Raw genomic sequence first — 14,136 nt, 5'->3', positions numbered from 1 at the left:
TTACTGGACCAAAATATTCTTTGATCTCACACTTCTAGCATTTTACTCTTGCTGCCCTAACCCTGCCCACAATGCTCTCACTTACTTCTCCCTTTTCCTTCCTCCACCAAAGAACACAGACACACTGACTCCTAGTCATCCTCAAGTTTAAATGTTCTTTGAAGCATTTCCTGACCTTATCTGAGTCTGGGGTAGGTGTGTACCAAATCATCTGGTAAACTTTTCTACTAAGGTATTTATTGCAGTTTGTTTATTTACCTGGCTTTTCCTCTGCACAGTAAGCACTTTGAAAACAATAAATATTTCTTTTACACTCCTGTATCTCTATTTCTGGGAACTGAAGAAGTACCTGAGACATACTATACTCAATAACTGTTTTTTGAATATTAATTATGGGGTCTGCAAACACAAGGATCCTTGACCTTGAAACTCTCTACCTGAAAACCGCAGCTTTTCCTGTGTTTCTGATTTCTAAACATTAGTCCTTTTCTTCCAGAGTATGGGGTTCTAGGTAGGCAGAGAAGGAAAACAAAAGATCTTGGGACAGGTTGCCTTTAGTTCTCTGGAATCCAGTAACATGTCCTGCCTTTGCACTGACCTCCTCCACCATCTCTTCACACCTGGCTGTCCCACATGGGCATAGACTTAGCTGACCAGCCCAAAAGCATACTCAGACCTTGGTTCAGACTTCTCTTATTGCCAAATGAAAGTTGGTCAATGTACATACAGCAAACAATTTTCAACTTTCCACTTATCTTTTGAACTTCTACTTTATAAAATTTGTATTTCTTGAAAATTGTAGGCCTTAAAATTTAAGAAATTTTTTAACATGGATGAAGTAAGATATAGTGATCTTAACCTTGAGCTTTACCTTTGCTGGCCTTAAAGTTGGATGTGACTGCGTGAAGAAATGATGGGACTCTTGACAGTGGTGATGTTCCTAACCCTTTTATAACCTAATTAATTAAGATATCGGAAGCAACTGGTGGCTCAGATGGTAAAGAATCTGTAATGCAGAAGCCCTGGATTCCACCTCTGGGTCAGGAAGATCCCCTGGAGAAGGGACAGGCTACCCAATCCAGTATTCTTGCCTGGAGAATGCCAAGGAGCCTGAGGGGCTACAGTCCTTGGGGTCACAAGGAATCCGACATGACTGAATGACTAACACCTTTCTACAAGTCTTAGGTTAAAAAACAAACAAACAAAGAACCTTAAATTTAAGGCAGAGAGTCTACATTTGCGGGAGGGGAGGGAAATGGGTATTTGTGATCCCGAATTTATGGGATAAAATTAAGCAGCAGGGAAGACCAAGGAGATATGGTAAGGAAGTCAGATTTCACTGGGCACTTGGCGTGATGAGGCTAGAAGCTGGGGGTGGAGCGAAGTAAAAGGACTAGCCAAAAGTGGGATCCCTAACAGTACCATAATACAAGGAGGGCCTTGTTCAGTCAGCAGCCTCGCTTAACACGTTCCCTTCCTTAGTGTGTCGGTGACCATAGTAACAGTAGGGCCGAGCCTCCCTCCCGAGCATGCGCAGTGCAGAGCGAACGCAGACGCGTCCTCAACAACAATGTACATCTTTTTTCTTGAAGAGAACTACAACTCCCAAGAGACCGCTCGGCGCCGCCGCACCGCCTCCCGCTGTGGCCCGGCCCTGTCCCCTCCCTCCAGTCCCGCCCTCCCGCTAGTCCCCTCCCCTCCCTCCGAGCGTGGGTCAGAGACCCAGAGGCGGTGGAACCGTCGGGGGGCGCCGCCGCCTCCAGCAGCAGGACCAGCCTCGCCGCGCGTTCGGATTTGCCTCGAGCCCTCCCGGAGCGCATCACAAGGCGGATCCCGTGGCTCTTCCTCCGCCCGCGGCTTCTCCAGCGTTCGGCTCCGCGGCCAACTTCCCCTCGCTGGGCTCGGCCGGCTGGCGAGCAAGGCGGCGGCGGAACGCCGGGCTGTCTGCTCGCGCTGCCCGCGCACGCACACTTCTCCCCCCTCGCTCCGGGTCTCGGGGTCGTGCTGGGATTCCGGCCACCAGCAATTGTCCGGTGAGTGTGGCCGCAGGAGGGGTCGCGGCGGGGCCGCCGAGGGGTGCGGGCCAGGTAGGCGCGCAACTTCCTCAGCGGCTTACCGGGGCGGCCGGCCGGCAGCGGGCTCTCCCCGCCCGCCTGCGCGCCCCCGCGCCGGAGGCGGCCGGGAGCGGAGTTTGCGGCGCCGGCATCCCGCGCCCTCGCAGGAGGAAGCGCCTTTGTCAGGAGCCTGCCCGGCGCGCCCTCCCCCTCTGCCTGGGAGCGGGCGCGAGGGTGGCCAAGTCCGAGCCCCGCGCCCGGCGCAGGGTCGCCAGCTGCCGGAGGGGAGCTCCGCGGGGGCTGGGAGCGAGACCGAAACCAAAGGGAAACAAAAGGGGTGGTGGGCTTTTCTTTTGTTTGTGCGAAACTGGTAACTTCTTTTTCCTCTCCTTACATAACACAGACTTCCAAGTTAGTCATTCTTTTTATTATGATTATTGTCATCATCTCTGCGTGTCCCTTGCGTTTCCTTTCATCTTTGGATCTCAGAGCACTTAAAAACATTAATTAATTACACCTCCGGGGCCCCGACGAAACAAGTTAATAAGCCCGTTTCTGTAAGTGGGTAAACTGAGGTTCAGAAGAGCTCTCTAATTGCTGGATACGCGTGCTCCTCCAGCGCACCTGGTGTCTGAAGACCTGAAAGCATTTATGAGTAAGAACTCGTTCTCCAATGCCCCGTGGAAAAGTTAAAGATGTTCCTTTTACTTACAGGCTAACTAAAGTCTAAAAGAGGTCGAGGTACTTGTTAGTTAGTTCAAACAATAACTCTTCTTACATAGTATTTGAATTTTAAAACCTCAAAAGTCTCTTGAAAAATGCCCGGAGTGGGGAAAATACTGTCATCATAAACTCACCTCACCCATCTACTTTTATTTTTTGTACATGTAGATTTCTTACAAGGCAGACGAGCAGTGATGGGGGTGGGAGGACAGAGACTTTTCAACGTAGGCTTCACAGATTTTAATCACTGCACACAAGGAAATGTGTCTTGGTTTTAATAGCACCAACAGCCTTCCCATCGTTTAGTCATCAGATAATTGAGTGAGCGCTTTATCCATAAGGTGCTGGTTGTGCTAAGAACTGAAGGTTTAAATATACGAAAAGGTCATCTATTTGTTTTGGTTCAAAGACGGTGTACTTCTCTTAGTCTGCAGAATGTTATTTTGTTTTCATAGCAGCTGATCTTTTGTTTAAGAACTGGCTTTGTCTTTTTCTACATTGTGTATGTGTTACCTTCATAATTGAGCAGCAAGGTTAGAGTGTTTTTGTTGTTATTTACTTTGCATAGTAGTGTGAATTTAAATTTTTGAATTGTGGAGAAGGTTCAGTTTCTCCGGTTCTTGTTTCAATTTATGGCGTTTTCTTTGTAACTAACAAAGAGAAAATGTTTTCTCAGAGTGATCAGATTTATATCTTTCAAAACATTGTCCTTCTTGTACAAATACAGCATACAAATTCCTTATGTTTTTCACTCGCACCAACAACCTCTTGTGGAGGAAGATAATTCTGAGGACAAGTTTATTTTGGTAGTTGACCCAAACTAGAAGGTACTGCAAATTTAAATCAAGCATTATTTCTGAGGTGAATAATGATCAGAACTGTAGTAACAAGACTTTTTCTTATCTGCAACTCTTTTCAATTTAATTTTGTATTTTATAGTTTCCCCTAGATTTTAGATTCTGGTGATTCCATCAGAAAAGGGAAAGATGTTCTTATTTTGATATTTTCCCCCAGTCTTCTAACCTGTTCTCTTTCTGTAGTATCTTGAAAGAGATCTTGACTTTAAAACAGTTGGAAAATAGAACAGTTAAGTGTATGGAAAGATGCATGTAGTGTAGTGGTTATAATACTAAATCTAATAAATTTAAGACTTTTAAAGAGAAAACTGTCACCTAGATTTTTATTAATAATACCAAAGTGCTGTCATATAATAGTGGTATTTATTGACTTTAAAAAAGAAAAAGAGATCCTGGGAATTGTCTCTTTGTGGAAGATTTGGGGGCAGGGAGAAATCTGTGCTCTCCTTAATATTTTCATTGAAGTGACCTTACAGTTGGTTAAGTTGAACTTTTTCTGCAGCATTTACAACCCAGATTTACCAAAGGCATTTATTTATACTTTAAGAAAGCTACTAACACAATGTCTGCTCAGTCACTGGAGTCCAAAGGCAGCAGTTAGTGTTGACTGTCAAAAGTCGGGCATTGCAGGTTTTCCTAGTTTCTTTGGAACCCCTTAAAGGAAATGACTGAAAAAGTACAGGGCAGGGAACTGAGTCTAGTATGCTAACTGCTGCTGAGCCAAGTTTCACGGGGAGGCGGAAATGTGCTTCCATCCGTCTTTGTTTCAGCTTCCTTTCAGGTTGTCAAAATGTCACTTCTATATGAAGAGTTCTGTGAATTCAGAATATGCTTATTGTGGTTGTCCAGTAGGTCAGATGATAAGGACTGTAGTAGTCATGCTCTGTGAAGAACTGTTTACAGACAGAAGCTTCTGTAGCTAAGAAGAGATTTTAATCTGGAAGACTTTGAAAACTAACATTCTCACATAATATGCCTTATCATGGCACATCAGTAGAGACCTTTTCTCATATTTATTGAATCAGGAAAACTTATATGGATTATTTTGTTACATCTGTTGTAATTGTATATATGAAAACATAATGACAAGCACATGATGGCACTGAGAGGTGGTGCTAGAAGTTTCTTTGGAAAAATCATGCTGTTCCATGAAGTTGCATTTGTGTCTTTTAATTGAGGAGAATAAAAAAATTTAAAAGCCAGTAGAAAGAAGAAAGAAAATCGGTAGAATGAAGGAAACCTGATGAAGATATTTTTAAAGAGTACAATAATACAGATTCCCGGCAACAGTATGTAAGGGACAAAATTCTAGCTAAAGTCAGTAAACAGTGAATTCCACTTAGCACTTTCTGTTTATAGATCACTAGCCTTGTTTTCCAGATTCTCTCTAAATATATCACATAGGAAATGTAAATAGAAATCATTCCTTCAAGGGATTTGAGTTGTTGGGAGGTTTTGTTTTTTTTTTTTTACACACATGGTAAGGGGGGTTTATTGTTTTTCTTTGTTGGAGTTCGACCTCTGTTAGAGAACAGTTTCCCCCAGACTAATGTGTAGGAACCTCAATGCAAGAAATACTGGACACTGAAAGAACTAGATATAATTTCAGGTTGTACCACTAGCTTTTAGATATATATATATATATTCTCTCAAAAGAGCAATTCTAATAATTGTTCGTTCCAGAGGTTGAAAATAATTGCACGTAGTAGGTCTTACATAGTTTTTGTTTTTGCTGAATGAATTTGCGAGATAAAGAGAAAGCACAAGATTTCTTGAGTCAAAGAATTTATTTCATTTTGAATAGAGGTAACTAATTGAAACATGAACATCTGATTGAAGCCCTTCAATTAGCATAGCTTTCTTCAGAAATAAACTCAAAGGGAAAGAGCTTCATCAGGTACTTTAAAAGAACTGAATTGCAAATGAGTCTAAGAAGACCTGGTTATTTTTTTCAGAATGTTGTACATGTTTTAGATATTTTGCTACGATAAACTCCATTTCAGAGAAATAGAGTCCTACAATTACTCCTTGTATCACCCCTGTAATACTTTTTTGCACTTCAAAATACCATTTACAGAAAATAGAATATGTTGCTGGTGCCTATGAGAAAATCCTGACATTTGTCATCCCCCAGTTAATCGTGACCATCCATGTAGTTAAAAAAAAAAAGTTTTTAATTGAATACACGTGTAATTTACTTCCTTCCTTCCTTTTTGAGGTGTTTATTGCTGATCTTTTATTTTATAATGTACCTCTCGGGATGTTGCTACTTCTAAAAATATGTAGTACCCCCGCTTAGTTTCCCACCATGTTCTGCCGTTTTTCCTATTAATTTTTTGGCTACAATTTGCTTTTCCTTCTAAATTGTCTAAAATGAGCTAAGAAATATTGAAACATACTTGACAAGAAATACAGTCAGTAATTTATTATGCTAAGCTTCAGCTAAATTTCAAAATACAAGGTTCGTTGAATCTATTTTGGAAATAAGAAATTTACTTACTTTAAAGGTGGCGGATATAGCTAGTAGATTTCAACTTGGGTACCAAATCTGATTGCCTGGTGGTGACTGCCTAGAGTGCCATGTAGAAAACATGGAGTCCTGGTTCAGGCTCAGCAGGACAGAGTGCTGTGATTAGCAATTTCTGCTGTGCACTTTTGGCATGAATGCCAAACATTCATTTAGTGTTTTTTGGATGCCTTTTATGTGTCAGGCATTGGTCTAAATGCTAATAGCACACAAACTAAAATCTCTGCCTTATGGTGTTTACATTTTAGTAGGGACACAGACAATAAAATAAACAAGTAAAATATTTTGTGTTTTAATGACAAATGACCTGGATTCTTTTAAGAAATAAATAGCAAGAAATCAGAGAGGGAGGGGTAATATAACTTTAAAAGCAACTCAAGGGTCATATCCATCAAATGCATTGTATGGTCCTTAGATCCGGCTTTGAGCAAACTAACTGTAAAAGACATTGATGAAAAATTTGGGAAATTTGGACATTGGGATATTTGATAAAAAGGAATTGTTAGTTTTTAGGGTATAAAGTATTGAACATGTAATGTAGTTTTAAAACAAGAGCCTTACCTTTTGGAGATATATACTTCTGAATTAAAATGATATCCGAAGTTTTTACTTTAAAATAATTGGAAAGGGAGAGGAGCATAGATGAAACTGTATTGGCCACGTATTGAAAGTTGTTGAAACTGGATAATGGATACATGAGATTTCTTACTTTCTACTTCGTGTATGTTTGAAAATTTCTGTAATTAACAGTTTTACACACACACACACAAAGCAGAAAGGGAGAAGAGGGGATATATGGGATGGGAGTGTGGAGGTAGTAATTATCTGAGTAAAAACCTGAAGGAGTTGAGAGCAAAAGCCTTGGAGCTAACTTTGGGGCAGGACATTCCAGGTGGAGGGAAGAGCAATTATAGTGACCCTGAGGTTGAAGTTTGATTGGAAGGCAAGAAATTACAAGAAAACTAGTGTTTCTGGGTTAGAGTGAGAGAGAATAGCAGGGGATAGTCAGAAATACGGGGCTTCCCAGGTGGCCCTAGTGGTAAAGAACCCACCTGCCAATGCAGGAGACTTAAGAGACATGGTTTCAGTCCCTGGGTCAGGGAGATGCCCTGGAGGAGGGCATGGCAACCCACTTCAATATTCTTGCCTAGAGAATCCCATGGACAGAAGTGTCTGGTGGGCTATAGTCTTTAGGGTGGCAAAGAGTCAGGCACGACTGAAGCAACTTAGCAGCAGCAGCAGCAGTCAGAAATGTAAATGGAGGGTAAAGGAGACCAACTAGTATAGGACTTGGTTGTCCATCCTTCCTTTAGAGTAAGGATATTTATTTTATACACTTATCTAAAATAAGTCTTTAGCCACCCTGGAAGCTCTGCACTTATTTCAACAATACTGCTGCTGCTGCTGCTAAGTCACTTCAGTCATGTCCAACTCTGCGACCCTGTAGATGGCAGCCCACCAGGCTCCTTCGTCCCTGAGATTCTCCAGGCAAGAATATTGGAGTGGGTTGCCATTTCCTTCTCCAAAGTATGCATGCATGCTAAGTTGCTTCAGTTGTGTCTGACTCTCTGCAACCCCATAGATGGCAGCCCACCATGCTCCTCCATCCACAGGACACTCTAGGTAAGAGTACTGGAGTACTGGAGTGGGTTGCCATTTCCTTCTCCATCAACAATACTAGCATTACTCAAATATTTTTGGAACTTTAAAAAAATTGCCTTCTAAGCCAGTTTAAGAGCCACACATGAAAATAGCTCATAACTTTCTATTTACTCCTTGTTTTTAAGGAAAAAGGGGGTATTAGCTACATGGTATCTCATTTTATTTATCAGATATGACTCAGAAAGGATTTTAACAGAAAGAAAATAGGAAATAACTTCAGGCTATTTGTGAATATTAGATCTACTCTGAGAAGGCCATGATTGTTTCTGAAAATCAGATCTACTCATAGACTGAAGAGGAGTTTTAATAATGTCCTAGACAGTTGTAGCATCATTTAGAATAAGGATATAACCTGTGAGAATGACTAACATGGAAGAGACTATACTCATTTGGATATTTAAGTTCTGTCTCATACATGAAAACACATAACATATACACACAAGACCATGCATATTTCTTAATACTTAAGTATTTGAAACAGTCATTGCTGGTAAGTTTTGTGTCATTGATCCAAAATGGAAGAGATGGCATTTATCATCATAATGAAACTGTATAACTTTCTTGTTGCTATGGCATACATTTGGAATTGAAAGACTAGCATGCATTTAGTGTTAGGAATCTGGCTTTCAGGTCTTCTTACGTTCATGTTTCAAATCTCAGATTAGTAGATGTTTTAAGAACATGCTGATTTCCCACGAAGAGCTCTTTTTAAATCTTTATTAAAATTACAGAAAAATCAGACCCCCCCTATCCTCCAAGTATTTGAAAGCTCCCCTTCCCTCAAAAAAAACTCCATCAATAGGAGTTTTTTTAGTTATCTACTTATAGGACAATGTAGATGTAAAGATTATTAGTTTTGAAAATTTTTATACTAGTTCATTTTTTTTAATAGGAATGTTTTTCAACCTGAGAAACTTAACATTTGAATGCTTTTTAGTAACATTGAATAAAGAAAACATCCTTTTTCCAGTCAATTATGCATAATAAGAAGGCACAATACTTTCTTTAACCAAAAATATGATATGTAGATCTCTGCAAGGAGGTCAAACTAGTCAATCCCAAAGGAAATCAACCCTGAAGGAATGAAGCTGAAGCTGAGGCTCCAATACTTTGACCATCTGACGGGAAGAGCCGACTCATTGGAAGAGACCCCCATGCTGGGAAAGAGTGAAGGCAAATGGAGAAGAGGGTGGCAGAGGATAAGATGGCTAGATAGCATCACCAAACTCAATGGATATAAGTTTGAGCAAACTCCATGAGATACGGACAGGGAAACCCGGTGTGCTACAGTCCATTGGTTCGCAAAGAGTCAGACATGACTTAGCAACTGAACAATAGCAACAAACATAGAAATTAATGGAATTAAGTAGAAATTATGAAATTTTATTATATAGTAGATTACTAACAGTGACCACTAAGCACATAAATACGTAACTGTATAAGAAATACTTTAACCAAGATTCCTGTTTTTCAGAAAATTGTTAGGTATCTAGTTCTTTAATTCACTCAAGAGTTTTTGTCCTTTTGGTGGATAGATAGGTAGATAGCCAGATCCTTTCTTCATATACTGCACATACTATTAGGATTAAGCTGCTTGGCTGGATTATTTAATGTGTTTTAAACACTATTCTTTGAGCATGGAACATAGGCCATGTTTAATTTTGGGGCTTTCCACTAACTCTGGAAGTCTTTAACAAACTGTCTTTGATTCACCTATGAAATAAAAGTGGTGGTAGTTTTTCGGAAAGGACTTTGAAATTCTAAGAGGTGACTATTAACAGGTAGTCTTTTGATTTGGTGGTAGGATTATGAAGCTGTTTTCTCATTTCCATTTTTTGTGGAATAAATAACTTATGAAGGAGGAGAAAGAGAAAGAGGGAAAAGGGAGAGAGCAGGAGAAAGAAGGAAAGAAAAAAATCATGTCTCAGAAAATAGTAACCATGACCAGAAAGCCCTAGTAACTTGGATCTACTTAAGTGTCCGTGACCTAATGAGCTAAGATTCAAACTTATAAATGCAGTAGAGAGTAGTGATAAGAATACAGCTTCTCTTTTAAGGAAAAAAGTTGCTTTGCAAAAGGGCCATGTTATATTTCACATTGACTTGAACATTATGACCATGATAAAGCCTATATTTCATTTGGAGTGAATAATGATGATGGTGATTAACAATAGTTTATAGAGTTGTATGAAAATTCAGTCTATTACTTAAGCTCTGTTGATGGTTGCAGCATCAGGTTCCAGGTTATTCTATTCACCTTGTGCTTTGCAAATACTCATATTCCATCTCTGACTTCATCTCTGTTTCACGCTGATCTCTCCACTCTGCCACTGGCTGGCTCTGTTTTTCTTCCTTCGCTAGCTTTAGTAGAACCCATTGCTCTTCCACATTTTTTTTCTGCCATTTTTTATACTTATAAAGTAGATTTGGAATGAATTAAGGGCCTAAAAGAAGTGACATGTAGATAGCAAGTGTAGTACTTTTCCTGTGTGTCACCTAGTTAGCTTCTTTTTATCTTTTTTTGGCCATTTTTATGGTGTGTGTTCTAATGGAGAGATAGTATGTTGTATCAGCTGGCACTCAGAGATAACTAACCTAATAGGATGGAATACTTTTTGAACTGAGTAATGTAGGAAATAGTAATAAACTCAGCCTCATGAGTTAATCCTGCATCCATCCACAATCTATACCTCAGCTAGCCTAGTGGATTTTCAAAAGCTGTTTTCAGCTTTTGGTGTATGTTGTTGTCTTTTCTGAAAATGTCAATCAATCAAGAACTTCACTGTAATAATAGTTAATCATAAATAAGCCTTGGGGAAAAACTGTCTGGACTTCTGTTGAGCTGTTTTTTGACAGTGGAGAGGAAAGGAGAAAAAGATCAGTAATGTGATGAAGTCCTTTAAAACTTCTTCCATCCATAGAGTGAATTATAAGGTGACTGGCCCTGATTTTTCTGCTAGTTGTAGTGTTCAAGGTATCTATCAGTTGCCTTAATCTTCAGAAGGCACAGTTCAGTTTAATTTTACTTTTTAATGATAAGCGAAAACAATTGGAGGTGTGTGGTTCTTCAGAACCTTAGAGTTGTACTCCTGGTTCTTGGCAGATACTATCCACAGTACTTAGTGTTCCTGTGGGTTTACACCAGATTTAATGAACTGCATGTACTGGAAACACTGAAAGCTTATTTTCTTTAATTTTAGACTACAGTTAACATAATGGATTTTTCTTCAGATTGTCTCTCACCAGCATACTTTAAATGTACCAAAGAACTAAAACACCCAAATTACAAAACTAGTTAAGTTTATCATTCATGAGAAAATGTGTGAATTGTGTGTCTTTTATAAAGTACGAGCTGCTAATTAGAAACCACCGTCCTATAGACAGACTTCATGTATCTGAAAGCTTTTCAAATTTACTTACTGCTTTACTGTAATTTTTGTTTAAAGTAGGAAGATTCAGTCTCTGAATTAGTCCTGTCAGGTTACTAAAAGGCTGTGAATTTTGAGGTAGACTCTTAAACTGATCGGCAGAGAGCAGATCTGTGATGTCAGTGGTCCCAGATCTTTTTAAATTTGTCATGGACACTTCCTCAACAGAAAGTAAATCCCATTTTCTGAAGCTTCTTGATTGTATCACTTTTAAAAATGGCACACTAGTTTATCTGCAGATAGTTGAGCTCTTAAAGACCAGTCTTTTTAAGGCTTTCACCAGAATTTGCCTCCTGAGGCTGTCTTTTAAATGGCTTCCAAAAAGGATTTGCTACTTTTCCAAGCTGAGTAGGCTGTTAACAATTCAGTATGCCCCCTCATTCTCCTCCTACCTCTTAAATTGAAAGCGCCTTCATAGCACCTAGGTGCCCTGAGTCATCATGGCTAAATTCTAAAGAAGAATTGTCACATGGAAACACTCACCATGAAGTAAAATTGTCAGAAAACAATCTGAGTCAGAGATCATTCATGGATCACAGTGATACAACTTAGAGGTTGTGGGCTTCATTTAAATCTTTGAATGTACTTTCATCTAAGTCTTTATCATAGGACTTGTAAATTTCAAGGACTTGTTTATTCCCAGTTAACTTTTAATTGGTTTGATTTTTATTATCTACTACATGAAAATGATTTACTATTTTTAATAAATGTATCCAAAAGGAGAAGCAGTATGGTTCAGGATAAGAACGTCTCTTAATTCAGGAGTCAAGAGACGTAGAGTTCTGGTCCATTTATTTGGGATGTACCTCACGTATTTCACTTAATGTCTTGGCTTCCTTTTCTTTACAAGGAAGGTCAGGAACTCGATGAGAGCCCTCTTTGGAACCAACCCATGGCAGATAAAGCTGATAGCTAACCCCCAAATGGCCCTAGACTCCTTTTTGGTACAGCACTGTCAGCACCTATATGGTTGGCATTCTAGATGAAATCTGTCATCTCAGCCTTATAAGGTCCCTTCTAACTCCATGATTCCATGACTTCCCATAGGCCATCTCCCTCTCCCAGTCTGTACTGTCTTTTTTCACATGAGCGTCAGGGTTGAAACTCACTAGGTACATTGAAGCATTCTTATTCTTTGTAGTCAGGGATAGCATGTGTAGATTTCACACAGGACTGTAGACTGATGTTTATACCTGCCCAAAATGCATGTGTAGAGACCTCATCCACAATATGACAGTGTTTGGAGGTAGGGCCCTTGGGATGTATTTAGGTCATGAGGGCAGAGCCCTCCTGAGTGAGATCGGTACATTGTAAATGACCCTGGAGGGATTTCTCGCTCCTTCTATCATGTGCTGCTGCTGCTGCTCCTGCTAAGTCGCTTCAGTGGTGTCTGACTCTGTGCGACCCCACAGACCAGCAGCCCAACAGGCTCCACCATCCCTGGGATTCTCCAGGCAAGGACACTGGAGTGGGTTGCCATTTCCTTCTCCAGTGCATGAAAGTGAAAAGTGAAAGTGAAGTCGCTCAGTTGTGTCTGACTCTTAGTGACCCCATGGACTGCAGCCTACCAGGCTCCTCCATCCATGGGATTTTCCAGGCAAGAGTACTGGAGTGGGGTGCCATCGCCTTCTCCTTCTATCATGTGAGGACAGAGCAAAAAGATTTGTGAATGAGGAAATGTCAGGTGGGCCCTCACCTGACATCAGATCTGCCAGTGCTTTAGTCTTGTACTTCTTTGTCTCCAGAACTGTGAGAAATAAATCTCTGTTGTTGATAAGCCATCCAGTCTATGGTATTCTGTTATAGCAACCCGAATGGACTAAGGTATGTTACACTATTAAGAAAAAATGATTGGAGAAAATTCACAGGTACACTTAAATTTCCAAGTGAAGTGGAACAAGTCACAATGGTCAATGATAACTTGATTGAGTCATTTTAACTCCTAAGTGTTTCTGTGGCAAAAACCTCAGGTTAGTGAAGTTCATAGAAATGTTGTGTCTGTTTGGAGGGCACGTAACGAAGCAGAACATATCCTAAATTGAGAGAGAAGAGGCCTGAGTTCTAGCTCTGCAAACTTTTTAACCTGGTTAGTATCTTCATCTATGTAATGATAACAGAACAGGGCTTCTTGGGCATTAATACAGTGTGTGAATTATCTAGGGGTCATAATTAAGTGCATATCCTGATTTAGTAAGTCTGGATGGACCTTGAGATTTTGCATTTTTAACAGTCTCCCAGATGTGCTACTACTGTATGCCAAGGACCTGAGTTTGGTTTATGAAAGTGCTGTGATGGTATGAGGCTCTTTGCGCTGGATCTTTAAATTTTTACTTCTTTCTTTCCACCTGTTTCACATCATCCATTAAACTTGTTTTTTTTGAACCCTCTTGTTTTCCTAGACTCATTCCCTGTTTTCTCAGGCTAACAGCTTCTTTAGTTTTGCTGTTTTTCTTTTTCCAGAACCAACTTCATAGGTGGTCAGTCATTCAAGTTAGTATGGTAATGTAATAGAACAGAAAGAGGCTTTGATTTGAAGAAAATTGGATTCAAATTCCTGCCTCACTGATTAGCAGCCTTATGTAGTTGACTCGGTTTACCTCTCAAAGCTTGGAATACCTTCCAGATAGGGTTGTTGAAAGGAGTAGAAATTATATGTAAAGCCCTCAGCACAGTGTTAAGTGTTCAGTAGGTGCTCAAAACTCAGAAGCTGTGTTTTTTCTTATTGGCATCCTGATTTGGTTTTGTAGAGGAGAAAAAAGCTGTGGAGATCACTTACCATCTCTGGATTGCTAAATCCAGTGACACTTCTCCACCGTTTATCTAACCTGACTTCTCAGCAGCATTTGATATTGTTGATACTTCCTGCTTTTTGAAACATTCTCTTC

At 40.1% G+C, this 14,136-nt stretch overlaps 1 protein-coding gene across 1 annotated transcript in view; it reads left to right on the top strand.

Moving 5' to 3' along the window:
* Window positions 1-1,900: 1,900 nt before the first annotated feature.
* PELI1 (pellino E3 ubiquitin protein ligase 1) overlaps window positions 1,901-14,136 on the top strand; it is a 55,966-nt gene continuing 43,730 nt past the window's right edge. Inside the window, exon 1 of the mRNA XM_006064787.4 lies at window positions 1,901-2,033. The gene's annotated coding sequence lies outside the window, so the exon portion shown is untranslated. The remainder of the gene's footprint in view (window positions 2,034-14,136) is intronic.

This window comes from Bubalus bubalis, chromosome 12 (assembly GCF_019923935.1).
Source record: "Bubalus bubalis isolate 160015118507 breed Murrah chromosome 12, NDDB_SH_1, whole genome shotgun sequence".
Lineage (NCBI taxonomy): Eukaryota > Metazoa > Chordata > Mammalia > Artiodactyla > Bovidae > Bubalus > Bubalus bubalis.
This window is presented reverse-complemented; position numbering and strand designations above follow the sequence as displayed.